This window comes from Atta cephalotes (assembly GCF_000143395.1).
Source record: "Atta cephalotes unplaced genomic scaffold scaffold00002, whole genome shotgun sequence".
In the NCBI taxonomy this organism is placed as follows: Eukaryota; Metazoa; Arthropoda; class Insecta; order Hymenoptera; family Formicidae; genus Atta; species Atta cephalotes.
In genome coordinates this window covers 9,958,633-9,966,325 of record NW_012130066.1, presented here as the reverse complement: position 1 = coordinate 9,966,325, position 7,693 = coordinate 9,958,633, and positions in this window count along the sequence as shown.

Here is a 7,693-nt window from a genome sequence, read left to right as displayed (position 1 = left end):
TTTTATTTAATTAATAATATGTTATTTAGTATATGTGTATTATAGATATAGTAATAGTAATTAATTAGTTAATTAAATTTAAAATTTAAATTAGTAAGTAAGTAAAGTAAGGTAGTAGTATATATATATATATATATATATATATATATATATATATATATATATTGGGTGTGAGAAAAAGTTCGTGGCGTTTTTCCCGCTAGATGGCATTAAATGCTCAGCAGTCGGCAACTACTAATCGCATCGGCAACATTAGACGTGCGTTTAAAAAGTGACATTTTAACCTTTGTTTTGAGCCGAAAAAAATTGAAATCGGTGAAGTGGATCAAAAGTTATTTTATTTTAAAAATGGAAATAAATAAGGAAAAAATTCGCTACATTTTGCAGTATCACTACGATAAAGGCAAGAATGCTACACAGGCTTGTGAAAAAATTTGCGCTATTTACGATGAAGATACTCTACCAAAATCAGCAGCACGGAAATGGTTCGCTTGCTTTCATGCTGGAAATTTCGATGTGAAAGATGAACCTCGCTCCGCTCGACCAATCACTGAAAAGTCCAATGGAATCATGGTAAAAGTCGAGCGTGATAAGCATGTGAGCACTGTGGAGATTGCCCGGAAACTAGACGTCGACCACAAAACAGTTTTAAATCATTTATACAAAACTGGATATAAAAAGAAGCTCGATGTTTGGATTCCTCACGAGTTGAGTGTTAGGAACATGATGGACCGAATTAACATTTGTGATACGCTACTGAAACGGAATGAAATTGAGCCATTTCTGAAGAGAATGATAACTGATGATGAAAAATGGATCACCTATGACAATCCAATTAGAAAAAGATCGTGAAGAGAAAGGAGAGAAAGTGCAAGCAATCGCAAAACCTGGATTGACGAGGAAGAAGGTGATGTTGTGTATGTGTGTGGTGGGACTGGAAGGGAATCGTTCACTATGAGCTATTATCGTCCAATCAAACAATTAATTCCGAACTCTACTGTGAATAATTGCAGAGATTACAACAAGCAATTGAGAGGAAGCGGCCAGAATTAATTAATAGGAGAGGTATCATCTTCCATCACGACAACGCTCGACCACACACATCTTTGATGACTCGGCAAAAATTGCGAGAGCTTGGCTGGGAAGTTTAAATCCACCGTATAGTCCTGCCATAACACCCTCAGACTATCATTTGTTTAGATCTCTGCAGAACTCTCTTAATGATGTAAAGCTAGCTTCAAAAGAGGTCTGTGAAAATCACTTGAAGCAGTTTTTCGATCAGAAACCACAGAAGTTCTATCGCGATGGAATTATGACTCTGTCCCAAAAATGGCAAAATATTATAGAAAATAATGGAGCATATTTGGTTAAATAAATTGATTTCAAAACTCTAAGAAAAACACTTTAATTTTACTAAAAAATCGCCACGAACTTTTTCCCAATATATATATTAATGCTCGTTAAAAGCTGCGGAACACATGACATGATTGACATGACAAGACTTGTTGCGTTGTTGCGATCGGATAATTTTAATAGTCATTTAGATTGAGTAGTCGTGGAATTAGAAGAAGCCGATTTGTTCGCTTGATTATCATCAAAGGATATTGACGTTTTTGACATACAATTTGAAAATTTACACGGCGTTCCGTAACGAGAGCGTAAGCAGTTGTAATATAATTTCGCCTTTCGCACTACCTCAATGCGCTCTGTTACGGATAGTTGTTTGAACGTATAGAGAGGATGTGATTTACCTTTATATGCAATACAATTGCGCGATGTTTTTACTACAAAGATTCGATTCGGAACGAATCTCCTCTTCTTGACCAGGAGTTCGTACTTGTTCTTATTCGGTTCTACTAATTTCGGTTCCCATCTTGACGCGCATACCGCTGTTTTGTATAAAAATTCGTACAAGTCTTCGAGCTTAGGAGAAGTATGTCTCTCAAGTGTTGCCTCCCACTTGTCTAATGTGACTTTCTATAAGGTATATTAACATTTCTTGACCGACTGTGACGATGTTGTTGGACGTCGTCAGCGAGTCTCGTCATACCGTCCGTACTTTATCTAACGGGCAAATTTACAACAGCCGAGAGGTGTCGCGTGATCAGAATTCGTTTTACTTCATACAAGCGTTCTAATAACTCCCTTTCGCATAATTTACCCCGTCGATCGAGAATATTTTTATTTTATTATTGGTCTCATCTGTTAACGTGGATTTCAGATAGTTTGTCGATGTGTGTTAAATCCGTTTGTGAGTCAATCATGGAAGAAAATGCATTTTTAAACGTTAACCAATTTTCGAATTTGCCATCGAATGTCAGTAAAGACACTTCGGATAATTTGATGCATCTTTTTCTGACGATTGTTGCAACGCTTGCATTTTCGCGTATAGACTCGTCGTTTAATGTTATCTTTATTTGATGTGTTTGTCGCATTCAATTTGCTCTCGACATTGCTCGCAAACGCGTAAAATCGTTCTTGGATGTTTAGAAATTCGGTCTAATGTATGTCATTAGAATCTAACACCGCGAATTCATCGTTGAATGCCTCGAACGCGTGATATAACTCTGTTATGAGAAATTCGTAATTTTAAATTGTTATTGCTATTCTACCTTTGTTGAGGAGATTGGCTAAATTCATAATTTGTGATTTTAATGACGTTCATTTCTGAATAAGAAGTTTAACTTTGTCAGCCATTGTTATGCGATTGATGACAAGTAAAAATCGAATGATTTACACTCGTGTAATAGCACCGCTCAATGATGTTCGAAATGACACCGTCTTGGAATTTCAGATTTCCGGATGGCGCAGCGTGATTGATTCCTGTGATTATCTGTTCACGTTCTTTGAATGTGAGATTCCATGAATCTGACAGGAGGCACCTTGTTTCAAATGGTTATGTAATTATTGATGGATAATTATATTGTCACTTATAGGAATATGGAATGATTTAATGTTCACAATAATTGAGTACAATTTTTATATTATAAGTCTGTATAATTCGAATAACACTATCACAATCACTTCAATGTTCGTGAATTGTTAGATATATTCGCGTAAATGTTCGTAATTTCTTACTACTGGCAACGCCATGGGATTATCGTCCTGGGCCAATTAACGCGATTCCTGAACGCTTCGAGATTGTTATCTCGGGTCAGGTCGCCTAATGAATATTTCTTGAGTCACTCGAGTCGTGGACACTAAAACCGTCGTCTTGTATTGCGTTTGGCTCTGAAGTTTTTCTAAAACTGAGAAAAGAGGTTCTCCGTGGCAAAACGTCAAAACTCGAATGTCAATTTTCGTTGATTCCTGTTGATTCCCGATTCCTCATTCGTTCTCGTTGTATTTCCTGAAATCACCCGAATCTTGTTGATTCACAGAAAGCCGCGAAACTGACGATCATGAAGCGACCGGTGTTCGGCAAATCCAGCGCCGACAAAGCGAGTGAGATTTTGATTCGTGATCAGAAATGCTGAATCTTATCCCCAACAGAATGCTGTATCACTTTTGAAATCGTGCTGCGTGTCCTCGCTCTTTCAATGCATTGATAATTGTAAAATAATATATAAAAATGTATGTATATGTATATATGATTGTAAAAGCTGTCTGCTAAACGCTTATATTTTTTGTCGTGCACGATTATAGAGCTCATATACATCGCCATAAGCTTTTTGCAACATTTTGAATGCGTTTGTGAACGAAATTTCGTTCGTAACGCAAAATTTCAAACAAATTTTTGCTCGATAGTTTTCGATAAAAATCACAACATAAAAATGTTTACTGACATAAACAATTATCATTTTCAAACGGCTTGAAGGAACGTCATGATTTTTTTTTACTATTGTATGAAGGACATGTGTATCAACTTAGCAAAGAAAACGGATTTACAATTTTTCCGCAATTTTTAAAAAATAAAGTTCTGATACTTTTTGATCACAATAGTATATATGAAATATACCTATAAAAAATAAAGCTACAAATTTTTACATTTCAGATATCTGTATTTTGTACATATTGCGAAATGCCAACCAGGTGTTAATATTAAAATAATATTATATTTTATCAATGAGATTATATTTAAAATAATATAATTTCATTGGTAAAGCAATTAAAAATTACTAGGAATGATGAACTGATGAGTGACTGATGTGCGCAATTGAACTATGTAAGTGCGCCACTCCTGGTGCCCTATTCTTGAGCATATATGAATAATTCTCGAATACAAAAATGATAGTTTTTCGATTGGTCGATTGTATACGGAATTGCTATTAGGTGTACAACTTTGCTTCCGCCGGTTTCCTATAGATGACTTTAGCGGTAAGTGGTGGTCGAAATAAATAGATCATAGACGTCATACAATAAACTTGGGCATCTGTCAACATAACCCCATAGAAACATTAGTCGATTAGTGTCTGCATCATAAAGTTATTCTCTCGATTGAAAATGTCAGTTTACGAGCCAAATTCTCGTCATTTGCGGGAGATTTTAATTTTTTGCTCAATATGAAGAAATCTGCGGCTGAGGCTCATCGAATGCTCTCAAATACTTATGGTGAGGCCGCTATTAGTGAAAGAACGTATGAGTGGTTTCAATGCTTCAAGAATGGTGATTTTGATGTCATGCTCTGTATTTGGTGGGACCAGCTCGACGTAGTGTATTATGAACTGTTAAAACCGACTGAAACAATCACAGGCGATCGGTATCAAACGCAATTGATGCGTTTGAGCCGAACATTGAAAGACAAACGGCCGCAATACAACGAGAGATATGATAAAGTGATTTTGCAGTATGACAATGCTCGACCCCATGTTGCGAAAGTGGTCAAGACATACTTGGAAACGTTGAAATGGGAAGTCCTACTCCACCCGCCGTATTCTCCAGACGTTGCTCCCTCTGACTATCACTTGTTCCGATCAATGGCACACGGCCTGGCTGACCAGCACTTCCGGTCTTATGAAGAAGTAAAAAATGGGATCAATTCGTGGATAGCCTCAAAAGATAACCAGTTTTTTCGACGCGGGATTTGTACGCTACCCGAAAGATGGGAGAAAGTAGTGGCCAGCGATGGACAATACTTTGAATCATAAATGTATAACCAGTTTTTTACAATAAAGCCTCGAATTTCGGAAAAAAAACAGCGGAAGTTGTACACCTAATATTATTAGCCTTAAAGCAACTAAGAACTAACTAATCAATCAAACTTTTTCATGAAATATTTGTGCAGCGTTTAAATCATTGAGGTAAGGCTGCAGAATAGACTTTTGCATAACGCATAGAACATAAGAGAATAAATAAAAATTCCTAGTAGATTTTCATATATGAAACGCGAAACATGGGGTAGTATTCATATATGAGACGCAAAACATGGGGCGGTATTCATAGTCTGTTTTTATTTTAAAACTGTCTTATAATAATAATGTTTTAAAATGCTAATACAGTCCTCAGATTGACTTACATTTTTAAATTATTCTTAAGGCAGTTAAATGAATCGACTATGAATACCGACCTGTTTCGCATTGTGAAGTTGATACTAAATCTTTCCTTACACTAGAGTCCTATTTATATTGATTTATAAAAGAAACATAAATCGACTTATGTGAGTATCACAAAAGTACTTAAAAGTACTAGAAGTACTAAAAATGGCGTCATTTTTGCAAGATAGACTATGAAATCCACCAATCATCCATTAAACAGCCATTTTTAGTATACAAAAATAAGTTCATTATTATTGGTTGCTAATCACGTGATTGCAATCGATCAGAACACTTAACGCCAATCGCGTTTCTCTTATAAATCTAGGATTCTACCTTGCACAAGGAAAGATTCAGTATCAATTTCACTATGCGAAACAGACTAGTACTTATAATTGATTCTTACATTTAAAATTATCTTATAAATCATAAGTAAAAAAATATCATAAGTCTTAAATATCATAAGTCTTAAATGTTATAAGTCATTCCGAGGACTCTATTAGCATCTTAAGATATTATTTAAAACGATTTTAAAATAAGAACTATAAGTATCACCCCATGTTTAAACTACTACTAGTTGCACTACAGTCCATAAACGAAGATAGATTTTTAAAAGAGATAGTGCACACATCATGAGTGTAATCGAGTTGCCACTACGAATGCTTCGAAGCATTTGATTAACCAATCGGAAGAAAGAATTTTACTAATTGTCCAATCAAAAAAATGCTTCAAAGCATTTGTAACGGCAACTCGACCACACCTCATGTTATCTCTTCCGTCGTGCTCTCTAGTGTAGTCCTAAAAATAAAAGTACCCTGACTGTGTTTCGAACAAAGATTTTTAAAACACTAATTTGCAACATATGAAACGAACGAGTAAAAAAAAAGGGAAATGTAACCATTTTAACAGGATTCGCGCCGCGTAGCATCATTGCACATTGGCACTTAGGCTAAAGTGCCTAGAAAACCAGAGTCTGGCCAAAAATGACGTGCATGTCCGAAATATGTGTTTGCTCTCAATATGAATGTATGTGCGATTGATACTGCCATTGTGTGGATATGCCAATCAAAGGATGGAGAGGTCAGACTTTGATATTCTAGGAACTCTAGCTTACACTAGTGTTTCTATAATAAGAGTTAAGACAAACCGCCTATTAAGGCTTCTAACTAGTGGAAGGATTACATGGTGTGCTCAGTTTGCAAGCGTCTCTCTCTAATTCTTTGCCCTCTCACTTAAAGTTTGTTCGCATCGCATGTTCCAATATGTTGTAATATGCTCCTATCATATAACTCTTACTCATTTCAACGCGCTTGATAGAATGAGTAGGAGCTGTGATAGGAACATGTTGGTGCATGTTGGATCTTGCGACGCGAACAAACCTTTAGGATCTGCGCACAATAGAGGAAATATTAGTAACAGGAATAGATATTAAGATTTCATTCTATCAGAAACCATGTATTCCGACATAACTAGTACCTGATAGATTAAAATCTTAATATTTATTCCTGTTTCTAATATTTACTTCAGTGTGCGTAGGATCTTACATAGTGATCATTCATAAATCTAGATTAGCCAATCTTGTTGTCTAGTTGTTGTCTTCGTTGCACATCATTTAGGTTCGATCTCTTTTTATCATTCTACTTAGCATTGCCAACATTTGTTCGCGTCGCATGCTCTTATCCTAACCAATGATAAGCTGTCGCGGAATTCCCACACGGGAATGTTTCTCACAACAGTGCATCACTAATTCTAGCTCTTACTCACTTTAACGCGTTTGGACTGAATAGGAGCTATAATAAGAAATGAAAAACATTTCAAAAATATATACTCAAAATATCTATATTTTTCTATAGAATTATATATATATATATATTCTGAAATATATTGTACGTAATAGCGTTTTCTCTTGGGATACACTGAGTGTAGCCTCGCACTACACCAATTGTGCTGCATCAGTGCTGCATTACACAAGTGTACATGCACCATGGTGTACATTATTTCATGTATCGTGTTTAATTCTGCTGCCGGTTGACTTCTATTTTCAAATTTTTAATGTCACACTGGCTCTACACCATCCCTTTGTGTAACAAAACACTTCGTGCATAAAATTTGCACTACACTATAGCCACGGAAACACATTACATTGAATGAGTTCATCTACCATCAGCCAACACGCTACACTGTCTGAGTGTTGCACTGATGGGCGATAATGCAGCCAAGAG